Source organism: Schistocerca cancellata, chromosome 6 (assembly GCF_023864275.1).
Source record: "Schistocerca cancellata isolate TAMUIC-IGC-003103 chromosome 6, iqSchCanc2.1, whole genome shotgun sequence".
Taxonomy (NCBI): domain Eukaryota; kingdom Metazoa; phylum Arthropoda; class Insecta; order Orthoptera; family Acrididae; genus Schistocerca; species Schistocerca cancellata.
In genome coordinates this window covers 640,424,084-640,437,102 of record NC_064631.1, presented here as the reverse complement: position 1 = coordinate 640,437,102, position 13,019 = coordinate 640,424,084, and the positions used below count along the sequence as shown (strand labels likewise).

The following is a 13,019-nucleotide window of genomic DNA, read 5'->3' as shown; positions in this document are numbered from 1 at the left end:
GGTCGAACGAGTGTTTTGTAAGCCACCTCTTTTGTTGATGGACTACATTTTCTAAGGACTCTCCCAATGAATCTCAACCCGGTACCCGCCTTAACAACAATTAATTTTATATGATCATTCCACTTCAAATCGCTCCGCACGGATACTCCCAGATATTTTACAGAAGTAACTGCTACCAGTGTTTGATCTGCTATCATATAATCATACAATAAAGGATCCTTCTTTCTATGTATTCGCAATACACTACATTTGTCTATGTTAAGGGTCAGTTGCCACTCCCTGCACCAAATGCCTATCCGCTGCAGATCTTCCTGCATTTCGCTACAATTTTCTAATGCTGCAACTTCTCTGTATGTTACAGCATCATCCGCGAAAAACGCATTTTACGATTGCCTTGAACTTTTTCCATAAACACTCAACATTGTCAGTGTCGGAACAGAAATGTTCGTTTTGATCTGTTAGGTAGTCTGAAATCTGCCTTCTATTACTCTTGCTAAACAGATAAACCTTCCTCCCTTTTTTTATATTCCTATTTACTTCCATATTCAGGGATGCTGCAACGGCCTTATGATCACTGATTCCCTGTTCTGCGCTTACAGAGTCGAAAAGTTCGGGTCTGTTTGTTATCAGTAGGTCCAAGATGTTATCTCCACGAGTCGATTCTCTGTTTAATTGCTCGAGGTAATTTTCGGATAGTGCACTCAGTGTAATGTCACTCGATGCTCTGTCACTACCACCCGTCCTAAACATCTGAGTTTCCCAGTCTATATCTGGTAAATTGAAATCTCCACCTAGGACGATAACATGCTGAGAAAATTTATGAGTAAGACAAGACGGAAATTTCGGGGGAATCTTCTCTGAACTGGAGTCAAGTGCAGAACGGAGCGCTTTGCGCTCTGTATGACGCAGAGAAGAAATTTGGGCGAACACTGCGTTCACAGCGGCTGACATACAGCTAGGAATTAGCTGTAGCATGGTTTAAATCCAACTGTGGAGAAACGAACCAGCCAATTTGTCAACTGTTCTTGCGAGAACTGAGAGGGCATTATACACTCCTGGAAATTGAAATAAGAACACCGTGAATTCATTGTCCCAGGAAGGGGAAACTTTATTGACACATTCCTGGGGTCAGATACATCACATGATCACACTGACAGAACCACAGGCACATAGACACAGGCAACAGAGCATGCACAATGTCGGCACTAGTACAGTGTATATCCACCTTTCGCAGCAATGCAGGCTGCTATTCTCCCATGGAGACGATCGTAGAGATGCTGGATGTAGTCCTGTGGAACGGCTTGCCATGCCATTTCCACCTGGCGCCTCAGTTGGACCAGCGTTCGTGCTGGACGTGCAGACCGCGTGAGACGACGCTTCATCCAGTCCCAAACATGCTCAATGGGGGACAGATCCGGAGATCTTGCTGGCCAGGGTAGTTGACTTACACCTTCTAGAGCACGTTGGGTGGCACGGGATACATGCGGACGTGCACTGTCCTGTTGGAACAGCAAGTTCCCTTGCCGGTCTAGGAATGGTAGAACGATGGGTTCGATGACGGTTTGGATGTACCGTGCACTATTCAGTGTCCCCTCGACGATCACCAGTGGTGTACGGCCAGTGTAGGAGATCGCTCCCCACACCATGATGCCGAGTGTTGGCCCTGTGTGCCTCGGTCGTATGCAGTCCTGATTGTGGCGCTCACCTGCACGGCGCCAAACACGCATACGACCATCATTGGCACCAAGGCAGAAGCGACTCTCATCGCTGAAGACGACACGTCTCCATTCGTCCCTCCATTCACGCCTGTCGCGACACCACTGGAGGCGGGCTGCACGATGTTGGGGCGTGTGCGGAAGACGGCCTAACGGTGTGCGGGACCGTAGCCCAGCTTCATGGAGACGGTTGCGAATGGTCCTCGCCGATACCCCAGGAGCAACAGTGTCCCTAATTTGCTGGGAAGTGGCGGTGCGGTCCCCTACGGCACTGCGTAGGATCCTACGGTCTTGGCGTGCATCCGTGCGTCGCTGCGGTCCGGTCCCAGGTCGACGGGCACGTGCACCTTCCGCCGACCACTGGCGACAACATCGATGTACTGTGGAGACCTCACGCCCCACGTGTTGAGCAATTCGGCGGTACGTCCACCCGGCCTCCCGCATGCCCACTGTACGCCCTCGCTCAAAGTCCGTCAACTGCACATACGGTTCACGTCCACGCTGTCGCGGCATGCTACCAGTGTTAAAGACTGCGATGGAGCTCCGTATGCCACGGCAAACTGGGTGACACTGACGGCGGCGGTGCACAAATGCTGCGCAGCTAGCGCCATTCGACGGCCAACACCGCGGTTCCTGGTGTGTCCGCTGTGCTGTGCGTGTGATCATTGCTTGTACAGCCCTCTCGCAGTGTCCGGAGCAAGTATGGAGGGTCTGACACACCGGTGTCAATGTGTTCTTTTTTCCATTTCCAGGAGTGTAATATACACGCTGCTCCAGCCATGCGCGTGTATATCGCCACTTTCTAATACTCCGGATGAGTACATGTTCTCTCGCATAACGACAAACATAGGGAAAGTTTTTACTGGAAAATTCAGCAAAGGTGTAATTAGTTTTTTAGGAAGTTCAGCAGTAGAGAGCAGCCTAGCAGACGACAGCTCATCACAGCTTTTAAGGTAAATACCGTGTGCAGAGGCACAATCTTGTATCACCAGCTTGCGTCCACTGTAAACTCGAGCGACCTTGGATAATCTGTTGCTCAATTTGTCACATAATAACCATCCACCATGGACTTGATTGTCATCCTAAAAACAGTACCGGACTTTGAGCCGGAATCGGCCTATTTTCGTAGCACTGACGAACATCAAAACGTAAGTGTAGGAATAATTTTGTGAAGATACTTCTAGTTAAACTTTAATATTGTCGTGTTTAGGATAATTTAACCTTCTGAGAGTTAATATTTAATATTGCTGTGTTTAGGATTATTTTGCTTTTTGATGTTGACGAGATGCGTTATCCCAACAACTGTTTTTTGTTGTCACACTGAAAACTGTGTAAAAGCGTGTATTTTTGCGCTAATATTGCGACATCAAACATGTCATTTCAACTTACACAGTTGTCTTCAATCCTAGAATAAGTAAACCACAAATATTGCGCGTTACAACTATGCAATCTTCCTGTGAAAATTTCAAACAAACTGCTAGGTCTATGCGAAACAGCAGGACGACGTGGACCAGACTCCTAGCCTAAGTGACTTGAAAGACTGGGCATATACTGAACATACTACCTACAATGACTCAAGTACTGTGGGGAGCTGACGTAATAGTGTTACTGAATGAGACCCAAGAAATATTTCTGAAAATTCACAGGCATCTATTAGCTCAGAAATTTATACAGGGCTATTACAAATGATTGAAGCGATTTCATAAATTCACTGTAGCTCCATTCATTGACATATGGTCACGACACACTACAGATACGTAGAAAAACTCATAAACTTTTGTTCGGCTGAAGCCGCACTTCAGGTTTCTGCCGCCAGAGCGCTCGAGAGCGCAGTGAGACAAAATGGCGACAGGAGCCGAGAAAGCGTATGTCGTGCTTGAAATGCACTCACATCAGTCAGTCATTACAGTGCAACGACACTTCAGGACGAAGTTCAACAAAGATCCACCAACTGCTAACTCCATTCGGCGATGGTATTCGCAGTTTAAAGCTTCTGGATGCCTCTGTAAGGGGAAATCAACGGGTCGGCCTGCAGTGAGCGAAGAAACGGTTGAACGCGTGCGGGCAAGTTTCACGCGTAGCCCGCGGAAGTCGACGAATAAAGCAAGCAGGGAGCTAAACGTACCACAGCCGACGGTTTGGAAAATCTTACGGAAAAGGCTAAAGCAGAAGCATTTCTTAAACAGGAGACTGGAAAACCGATGGATTGGTCGTGGTGGAGATCATGATCAACAATTCATGTCATGGCCTCCACGCTCTCCCGACTTAACCCCATGCGATTTCTTTCTGTGGTGTTATGTGAAAGATTCAGTGTTTAAACCTCCTCTACCAAGAAACGTGCCAGAACTGGGAGCTCGCATCAACGATGCTTTCGAACTCATTGATGGGGACATGCTGCGCCGAGGGTGGGAGGAACTTGATTATCGGCTTGATGTCTGCCGAATCACTAAAGGGGCACATATCGAACATTTGTGAATGCCTAAAAAAACTTTTTGAGTTTTTGTATGTGTGTGCAAAGCATTGTGAAAATATCTCAAATAATAAAGTTATTGTAGAGCTGTGAAATCGCTTCAATCATTTGTAATAACACTGTACTTCATAGAGCAGTAGCATCACCACAGCGATTCCTTCAGAAAGATTAGGCGTTCAGCGAAATTATCAAGGCCACTGATGTACCATGGGGAAAGAACTGGCCAAAAAAGACGATTCGTCTGTACAGGCGACCTTCTTTCGATTTTCTAGCGCGCAGTGGCTACGCGTCCTTACTAATCTTTGCACCCTGTGACGAATGATGAATAGATGCAGACTTTTCTTCTACACTCCATTCCGAGGTGTTGGTTCCGAATGATACTGTACGACAGCTGAACGAACGGTGCTCTTCAGCACTGAAATGGCGCATTATTTACTGCACTTTGGATCTGCCCCAATCCGCAATAGTCAGTTTCTACCCCCGTCATCAAAATATTGTTGCTCATGGAAGTCAACTATGGACGTGTCGAGCCACTTTGTAGAGCGTTATGAGACCACGATGAAATACACTGATACCAAGTGTCTTGCACGTCCCGTGCTCGTGTGTCACGCTGATTACGAGTACAAGGTCTGACAACATCGCAGTCGCGCGACGCCTCGTCCAGTACCATTTGTGTGGCTCTCTTTTCAACACGGCATTTATTTGTGAGGTAGCTGTCCATGAGTATAATATGTTCTATGCTTTAAAGTCGATCACAAACAGTTTCGACTGTTACCGGTTTAGGTCGGTATTTGACCATACGATGATGGCAGGCGGTGCCGACGAACGGAGCAAGTGTTGTGACTCCACGATCGAGTGCAGTTGACGTTTGGGGCATCACAGCATCTGTTCTGTTCGCCGCTACGGCCTACCATCAAGGTATAAGCTTCTGAGGATGGTCAAATATTGACCGAAACCGGCAAACATCGAAATAAATGTTTTATTGCGGTCAAGACTGTTTCTCCACGAGAAATGTTCTCAAAAATTATTTTTAACAGATATAAAAGTGTTTACAGTGAAAGACCTTCATAAAAAACTTGAATCGTGATCCCTTCCGCATCTGATGTGAATTTGCAACGATCTCCGCCACTAGTTAAGATGGAATCTGCACTTTTACTAATGCAAGATGTGACTTGTATTCAAAGGTACCAATGGAGACAGAAATTGAGGGTAGCGTGTCTGTGAGATGCCTCTCACATTCTGAATGAGAGCAAGAAGTGATGGTAATGGTGCCGATCAACATCTACGCCTCATTTCGTTGTCCTACTGCCGCAGGCCTCGCAGTGAAGGTGCGGCCGTAACCGCGAGCAGATTTGTCTAAGGCATTTCAGAAACGATGGAGGTTTCAGACAGTGACAGCGAAATAAATTATGCCGTGTAACGTTATTCTGTACTTGAAACTGATATAAGGGAATATGACAGGTCAGTCCGATTTTTCTTCTTAAGGAGCTCACAGAATAGCTGTTGCAAAAGGAAATCTCGTGCATTAAAATGCGTTACCATAATGCTGCAGGCAGAAGTTCGAGAAGAGATTCCGCACGTCGTTGAAGCTGTAGATGCCTATAGAGAGCGGGCAGCTGCAGTAACGAGCGCTGTAAAACTCACCCTGGAGTTGCAGACGGAGACTAAAGGTATGTGCGGGGAACAGGCTGAAGAGCTACTTGCTTCGCGTACTTAGGGATGGTTTGCTGGAGTCATTTCAATCCGGACAGAGAGTTTACGTGCATTACATGCGGTGCGAGAGACTGCGGTAGTCATTGCGAAAAGCGCAAATATCTAATGGGGTTTTGTTCCCAATCGCATGGGAGCAGGCATACTCTCTACGTGAGCATTCTTGGACTTTTGGAGCGGATTTTCCCCAAAATCCGAGAATAGATTGGCGCTTGGGAAAACTTTCAAAGAACACGAATAAAGCTCGTAGGATTTCCCGGGACGTCAGGGGAACATTTCTGGTGTAAAAGTATGAAAGGCTAAGTCCGTATGGCTGATTTTAGTTGTGGTGTGGGTTGACCTAATAAGAGTGCCTGTCGGCGATAAAATAGCTAATCGTTCTGCAGTCAGAGTATTGACTGTCTAAAAAGATGTTCGTAGGTTGCTAGGAAGAAAAATTGAAGAGACGATCGTGTACTAGTCCAGGATGTGTACTGTGCAGTGATGCGTTAGTAGCCACCATATAGCACGTGACGCACAAATGATCATCGTGCTTGTCATCTACGTCACCTAGTCGGAAACAATCTTTTACTAGAAGAATCGGAATTGATCAGTAAAAATCTGCTACGGTTTCTACGTCCAACGCACGCTTCTGCGTACTAAAGTTGAAACGCACTTGGAGAAGTCTACAGAACAGGCAGGGCACTGAACTCCCTCATGGTTCCGTACTATGTCATAGCAAATGCGCACTAACTACACAACTAATACAAGACTATACGCCGTGTCCAAGAGAACGAAAATCAGAAAACATTTCTGGTTTTTGAGAATTGAGGCCTATTTGGATCGCATTGTGGATTATTCTATCTCCAAACTGACATTCGTATAGGAAGAAATATTGATATATGTGATAACCAAACATGTCCCATAAGTACAGTTAATTTACACCTGCAAGCATCAGGGTAACGCCTCTGACTCCCACCTGTTACCGCCACTCACCGCTCACAACAGGCGGCTGTGCAGCCCTGGAGGGAACAGGGCACCTCTGGTCTGCTAAAATGAGTCCTGCTACCTCCTACGGATTTACGACGGTGGCAGCCACATCTGAAGTCAGTGCGGCTCTCTCCTAGGCGACTGCTACATTAGCTCCGTTGCGTGGCCCCGATGCATAGAGTTACAACCTACTTTCGAATTCCAGGCAAGCTCGCACATAATCCGCTTAACGGTATGTTGGCCATTAATCATTACATTGCATAACGGGCTTGTAGAAGCCACTGGTTGGCATTATCTATGGGGTTACAACACAAACTAAAGTACATCGCAATGCGACACGTATCTCGCGAAGGTTTCTGGGGCTCTCTCCCGCCTATAGAAAACGTGTAGGTTGCCTGCGTGCTTGCCATCTGCGTATAGGAAATTAGCACGCGTTCGGTTTCGGGCGTGTTTGTTAGGTAAATTATGACATAAATGCTTATAATGTATATGTGCGCTACAGATATATGTATGTGTGTGTGTGATAAACACAAATGAAGTAAAGTACATCGTTAATGGGTAAAGAGTACATAGAAAATCGGTATGATTGCAGAAATTCTTTATAAACGTAAATTAATTTGCCTAAATGTGCCAAAGTTATCCGCAGTTTATGCCTCTCAGCTACGACTAATGCGACCGCGGTGCAACTACTACACTGTAGTACCACTGAAACGTCCCCTTAGAAAAATTATGAATGACTGTGCTGGTAAACTTCTACGTTATTTGATTTTCAAACAGCTGAGCAATACTCAACGTACTCAAACAGTTTTCTCTTTACTTATTCAGATCCTCACTAAACTGACACACAATATTTTTTATAGAGAACAAGCAATGTATTTACCTTATTATTGTTCAAAAATGACATCCATCTTTCCAAATTTCTTTTTTCTGGCGGACACACGTCCAACTCGTCCGCTTATAGTAACCTCTCAAAACTCTGGCACCTCTCTCTCTCTCTCCACATCCACCACTCCTAGCGGCTCACCTCCAACTTCCCAACGCTAGGCGCTGATCACATCCAACTGCCCAACACTACACAAGCGAATATTCCAACAATGAGTCCAACTAGCCACAGACTGCACACAGCGCAGTCAGCGATTTTCACACAGAGCACTACGTGGCGTTACCAATATAAAAACTTAAACAGCCTACTTACACCTTCTTCATTATGTGCTGTGTTGCTATTGTAAGCATACCACCTATATGTACAACGATTGTTGCGCTTCACGGTAGTGGGAGAGCGTCGGACATAAAACAAGCCAATACTTCGTCTGCTTCAGCTTTTCACAAAAAAAAGGTTCAAATGGCTCTGAGCACTATGGGACTCAACTTCTGAAGTCATCATTCCCCTAGAACTTAGAACTACTTAAACCTAACTAACCTAAGGATATCACACACATCCATGCCCGAGGCAGGATTCGAACCTGTGACCGTAGCGGTCTCGCGGTTCCAGACTGTAGCGCCTAGAACCGCTCTTTTCACAAAACAATTTTCCCTTGATTCATGAGGTGAATATATGAGGGTCATTCTGCCTGATGACTCACGAGTATCTCATGCTGCTGCCACCTGTGAAATACACTACTGGCCATTAAAATTGCTACACCAAGAAGAAATGCAGATGATAAACGGGTATTCATTGGACAAATATATTATACTAGAAGTGACATGTGATTACATTTTCACTCAATTTGGGTGCATAAATCCTGAGAAATCAGTACCCAGAACAACCACCTCTGGCCGTAGTAACGGCCTTGATACGCCTGGGCATTGAGTCAAACAGAGCTTGGATGGCGTGTACAGGTACAGCTGCCCATGCACCTTCAACACGATACCATAGTTCATCAAGAGTAGTGACTGGCGTATTGTGACGAGCCAGTTGCTCAGCCACCATTGACCAGACGATTCCAATTGGTGAGAGATCTGGAGAATGTGCTAGCCAGGGCAGCAGTCGAACATTTTCTGTATACAGAAAGGCCCGTACAGGACCTGCAACATGCGGTCGTGCATTATCCCGCTGAAATGTAGGGTTTCGCAGGGATCGAATGAAGGGTAGAGCCACGGGTCGTAACACATCTGAAATGTAACGTCCACTGTTCAAAGTGCCGTCAATACGAACAAGAGGTGACCGAGACGTGTAACCAATGGCACCCCATACCATCACGCCGGGTGATACGCCAGTATGGCGATGACGAATACACGCTTCCAATGTGCGTTCACCGCGATGTCGCCAAACACGGATGCGACCATCATGATGCTGTTAACAGAACCTGGATTCATCCGAAAAAATGACGTTTTGCCATTCGTGCACCCAGGTTCGTCGTTGAGTACACCATCGCAGGCGCTCCTGTCTGTGATGCAGCGTCTAGGGTAACCGCAGCCATGGACTCCGAGCTGATAGTGGGTAGTCCATGCTGCTGCAAACGTCGTCGAACTGTTCGTGAAGATGGTTGTTGTCTTGCAAACGTCCCCATCTGTTGGCTCAGCGATCGGGACGTGGCTGCACGATCCGTTACAGCCACGCTTGTCATCTCGACTGCTAGTGATAAGAGGCCGTTGGGATCCAGCACGGCGTTCCGTATTACGCTCCTGAACCCACCGATTCCATGTTCTGCTAACAGTCATTCGATCTCGACCACCGCGAGCAGCAATGTCGCGATACGATAAACCGCAATCGCGATAGGCTACAATCCAACCTTTATCAAAGTCGGAAACGTGATGGTGCGCATTTCTCCTCCTTACACGAGGCATCACAACAACGTTTCACCAGGCAACGCCGGTAAGCTGCTGTTTGTGTATGAGAAATCGGTTGGATACTTTCCTCATATCAGCACGTTGTAGGTGTCGCCACCGGCGCCAACCTTGTGTGAATGCTCTGAAAAGCTAATCATTCGCATATCACAGTATCTTCTTCCTGTCGGTTAAATTTCGCGTCTGTAGCACGTCATCTTCGTGGTGTAGCAATTGTAATGGCCAGTAGTGTATATATACTCCGCTAAAAATAGAAAACGTCTATTAATTTCTCTGATATAATGTTGTACAAGGGAAGATATTTGTCTAAGTAACCACTAAGAGAAGGCTGTTTGTAGCCCACGTTATCTACTTCTTTGAATTTTTAAGGGATTCGCTTGAGTTTAGAGCAATAGGAAGAGCGAAAACGGTTAGTTACATTACATACACAAGGGGCCATCATACTGAACTGTGTGCCTTACAGGATGATTCAGGCTGCCCCTACCGACGTCGTTTTATGCAACACGCAATGTTATGACCTTCACGAAGCACACGCCAGATTTTCATATACTCTCGCTCGCTACGCGCAAACTGTTAGTCCTACAGAAAAAAAATGACCAGGGCCGTTTCATAGGAAATCTAACGAAATTAAATTTTGTTCTGCGATACGCTTTCGTGAGACGTTGAAATACTCGAGGTACTCAAGAGAAAAGTGCAAAAGTGACCTTCAAACGGAGCTCCTCCCTGCTCCCTCCTCACCCCCCCCCCCCGCCCATCCCCCGTCCCACATTCAGTCCCTATCAGTCAGAATTTCCGGTTTGTTGTTCAAGGCACTCTCCCCTACAGCAATACAAAAATTTGCGACTGCACGAATTATTTTTCTCACGTTCGACCTTTTTTGGTCTTCATTGACTGGCCTTATTACGCCACCAGGGTCATCGAGCAGTTACAAATTGTAAAACTAACGTTTGTGTAAATTTTACCTAACAGTTTTGTGAATGTTAACAGCATGAAATAAACAATAACATAGATGCGTTCATCAGGCGTTCTGACTACGAAACTACTGTGCTTGTAAGGGTCACGTTTGGATCGAACTGACAGTATAATTTGATTTGGTGAAATGTTTGCAAACGTCGTTTTTCTTTCATTGCTCTCACCGGAACATGTAAATTAATAATGTTAATGAAATAACCGACTATGCTGGTGGCGTAATAGCCCAATGAATAGAGGCAAAAAAAGATCGAAATCGTGAATAGTTCGTGTAGTCGGAAATTTTTGCATAGTGGTAGGAGGAAGTGCCACGAACGACAAACTTGAAGTCCCGTCTGGTGAGGGATGGGTGTGGGGATGGAGGAGCGTTCGAAGGTGACTTTTATGCCTCCAGCGGAAACGTATCCCATAACAAAATTTAACTACATTAAATTTCCTTCAAAAGATTCTACTAGTTTTTTCTATAGGACTAATTGTGTGCGCGTAGCGAGCGAGAAAATATAAAAATCTCGCGCATCGTTTTTTTTTAGGCCAGATATAACGGTGTGGGTTGCTTAAACGACATCGGTAGGTGCTCTCAAATCTCCCTGTGCATATAGTGGACTGTAACCAATGACTGTTTTGCTATGATAAAAGTTGCTAAAATTAAACGCAGTTCAGTTTTTGACTTGTAGCAAGTCTATAGTAGATGTCTCTGGTAATGCATCATCACTTGTCCTGCTTAATAATGCAGGTCTATTTCTTTCAACTATTTTACGGTAAGAATATTTCAGTTATTTAATTGCCTAACTCGATTTTTAAACACATCTTGCGTTATTCAGTTTTCATACTAGATCGACTAAGGAATTAGTTTGTCATGTCCTCCTAACGCCTGCCATTCACGTACCTCTGCGCTCTCTTCAAACTGCTCAGTTTTGCTTCACTAATTACTTACCAGGAACATTCAGTCACGCACACGACGTAAATCTTCTTATCACTTTAAAACTCATTATGTCACATCTACATCTATACTCTGCAAACCACTGAGAAATACTGTCCATCGTAACATCTGTTAGGGTTTTTTCCTGTTCCGTTCACATATGGCGCGGGAAGAATTCTTAATCGCCTCTTTGGACGCTATAATTGATCTAATCTTGTCTTCGCTATCGCTATGGGAGCAATACGTAAGGGTTCTAATATATTGTGTATAAAGTTGGTTCTAGAAATTTCTAAGTATGCTTTTACGGGCTAGTTACATCTATCTTCAAGCGTCTGCAGTTCAGTTCTTTTAGCATCTCCCTGACATTCTCTCATGCATCAAACAAAAAATGTCCTTCTTCGTATACGTTCAATGCTCTGCTAGTCCTACCTCGTACGGGTCGCACAGACTTGAGCAATATTCTAGAATCGTTCACACGAGTGTTTCGTATGCAATTTCCTTTGTACATTGACTACGTTTCCCCAGTAATTTACCAGTCAACCGCCTTTTGCCACCCGCTTTACCCATTGCTATGGCTATGGGGTCGTTCGATTTCATATCCCCCAGTCCGCCCCGATAGCTGAGTGGTCAATTTTACATTTCTGAAGCTTTAAAGCAAGCTTTTCAAGAATTTTCTTCCCCGTTAGGGGCTCTAGCATTTTTCACTGAGACCCGTAGAATGCCAGTGTTGCTTTTGTTAACGATGATGCACTGCTGAGTAGTCCAGACATGGAGATCTGAATAGCACGACACAAGAGTACATGTGTTTGGCAGTGTCGTGGTATCAGTGATAGCCTGGCCAGGGGTCATCTGACATTAGCACAGCTGCAAGCAGACGGTTCCCGTTTGTCTGTGCTGACACGTTAGGTGCTCTCATAACCCATCTACCTTGATGTGCGTTTGTACGCGGACGTCCAGAACCAGGTCTAAGGGTGAGGAAATGTTCCACAGACACTACTCAGACCAGCGACATACACAGGTACATGCCTCAACATGAGCAGCAACCCATCCACACGCCCATCCAGCTTTTCGTGACCCCTAATGCAACCCTGTACAAATGCTTCAAGTTCTCCAACAGTAGTACGTACTCTTTGGTGGATAATGATTTTATCCTAGAATGGATGTTGCACAAACTGTTCACCTCTAAACACAACACAGTTGTTACTTGCAGAGCCAAAACAAGAGGGCGCACAGACAGGTCTCTCGACCACAACGGCCGGCCGTGTCACTCAACACAGTCCTTGGTGGTGGTGGTAAATTCCTATGGGTCAAACTGCTGAGGTCATCGGTTCCCAGCCTTACAAACTACTTAACCTAACTTGAACTAACTTACGCCAAGGACAACACACACACCCACGCCGAGGGAGGACTCGAACCGCCGACGGGGAAGGCCACTCGAACCGTGGCAAGGCGCCTAAGACCGCGCGGCTACCCCGTGCGG

At 45.8% G+C, this 13,019-nt stretch overlaps 1 protein-coding gene across 1 annotated transcript in view; it reads right to left on the bottom strand.

Moving 5' to 3' along the window:
• Positions 1-13,019, bottom strand: part of LOC126190989 (uncharacterized) — a 443,417-nt gene that overhangs the window by 95,956 nt on the left and 334,442 nt on the right. The window lies entirely within an intron of this gene.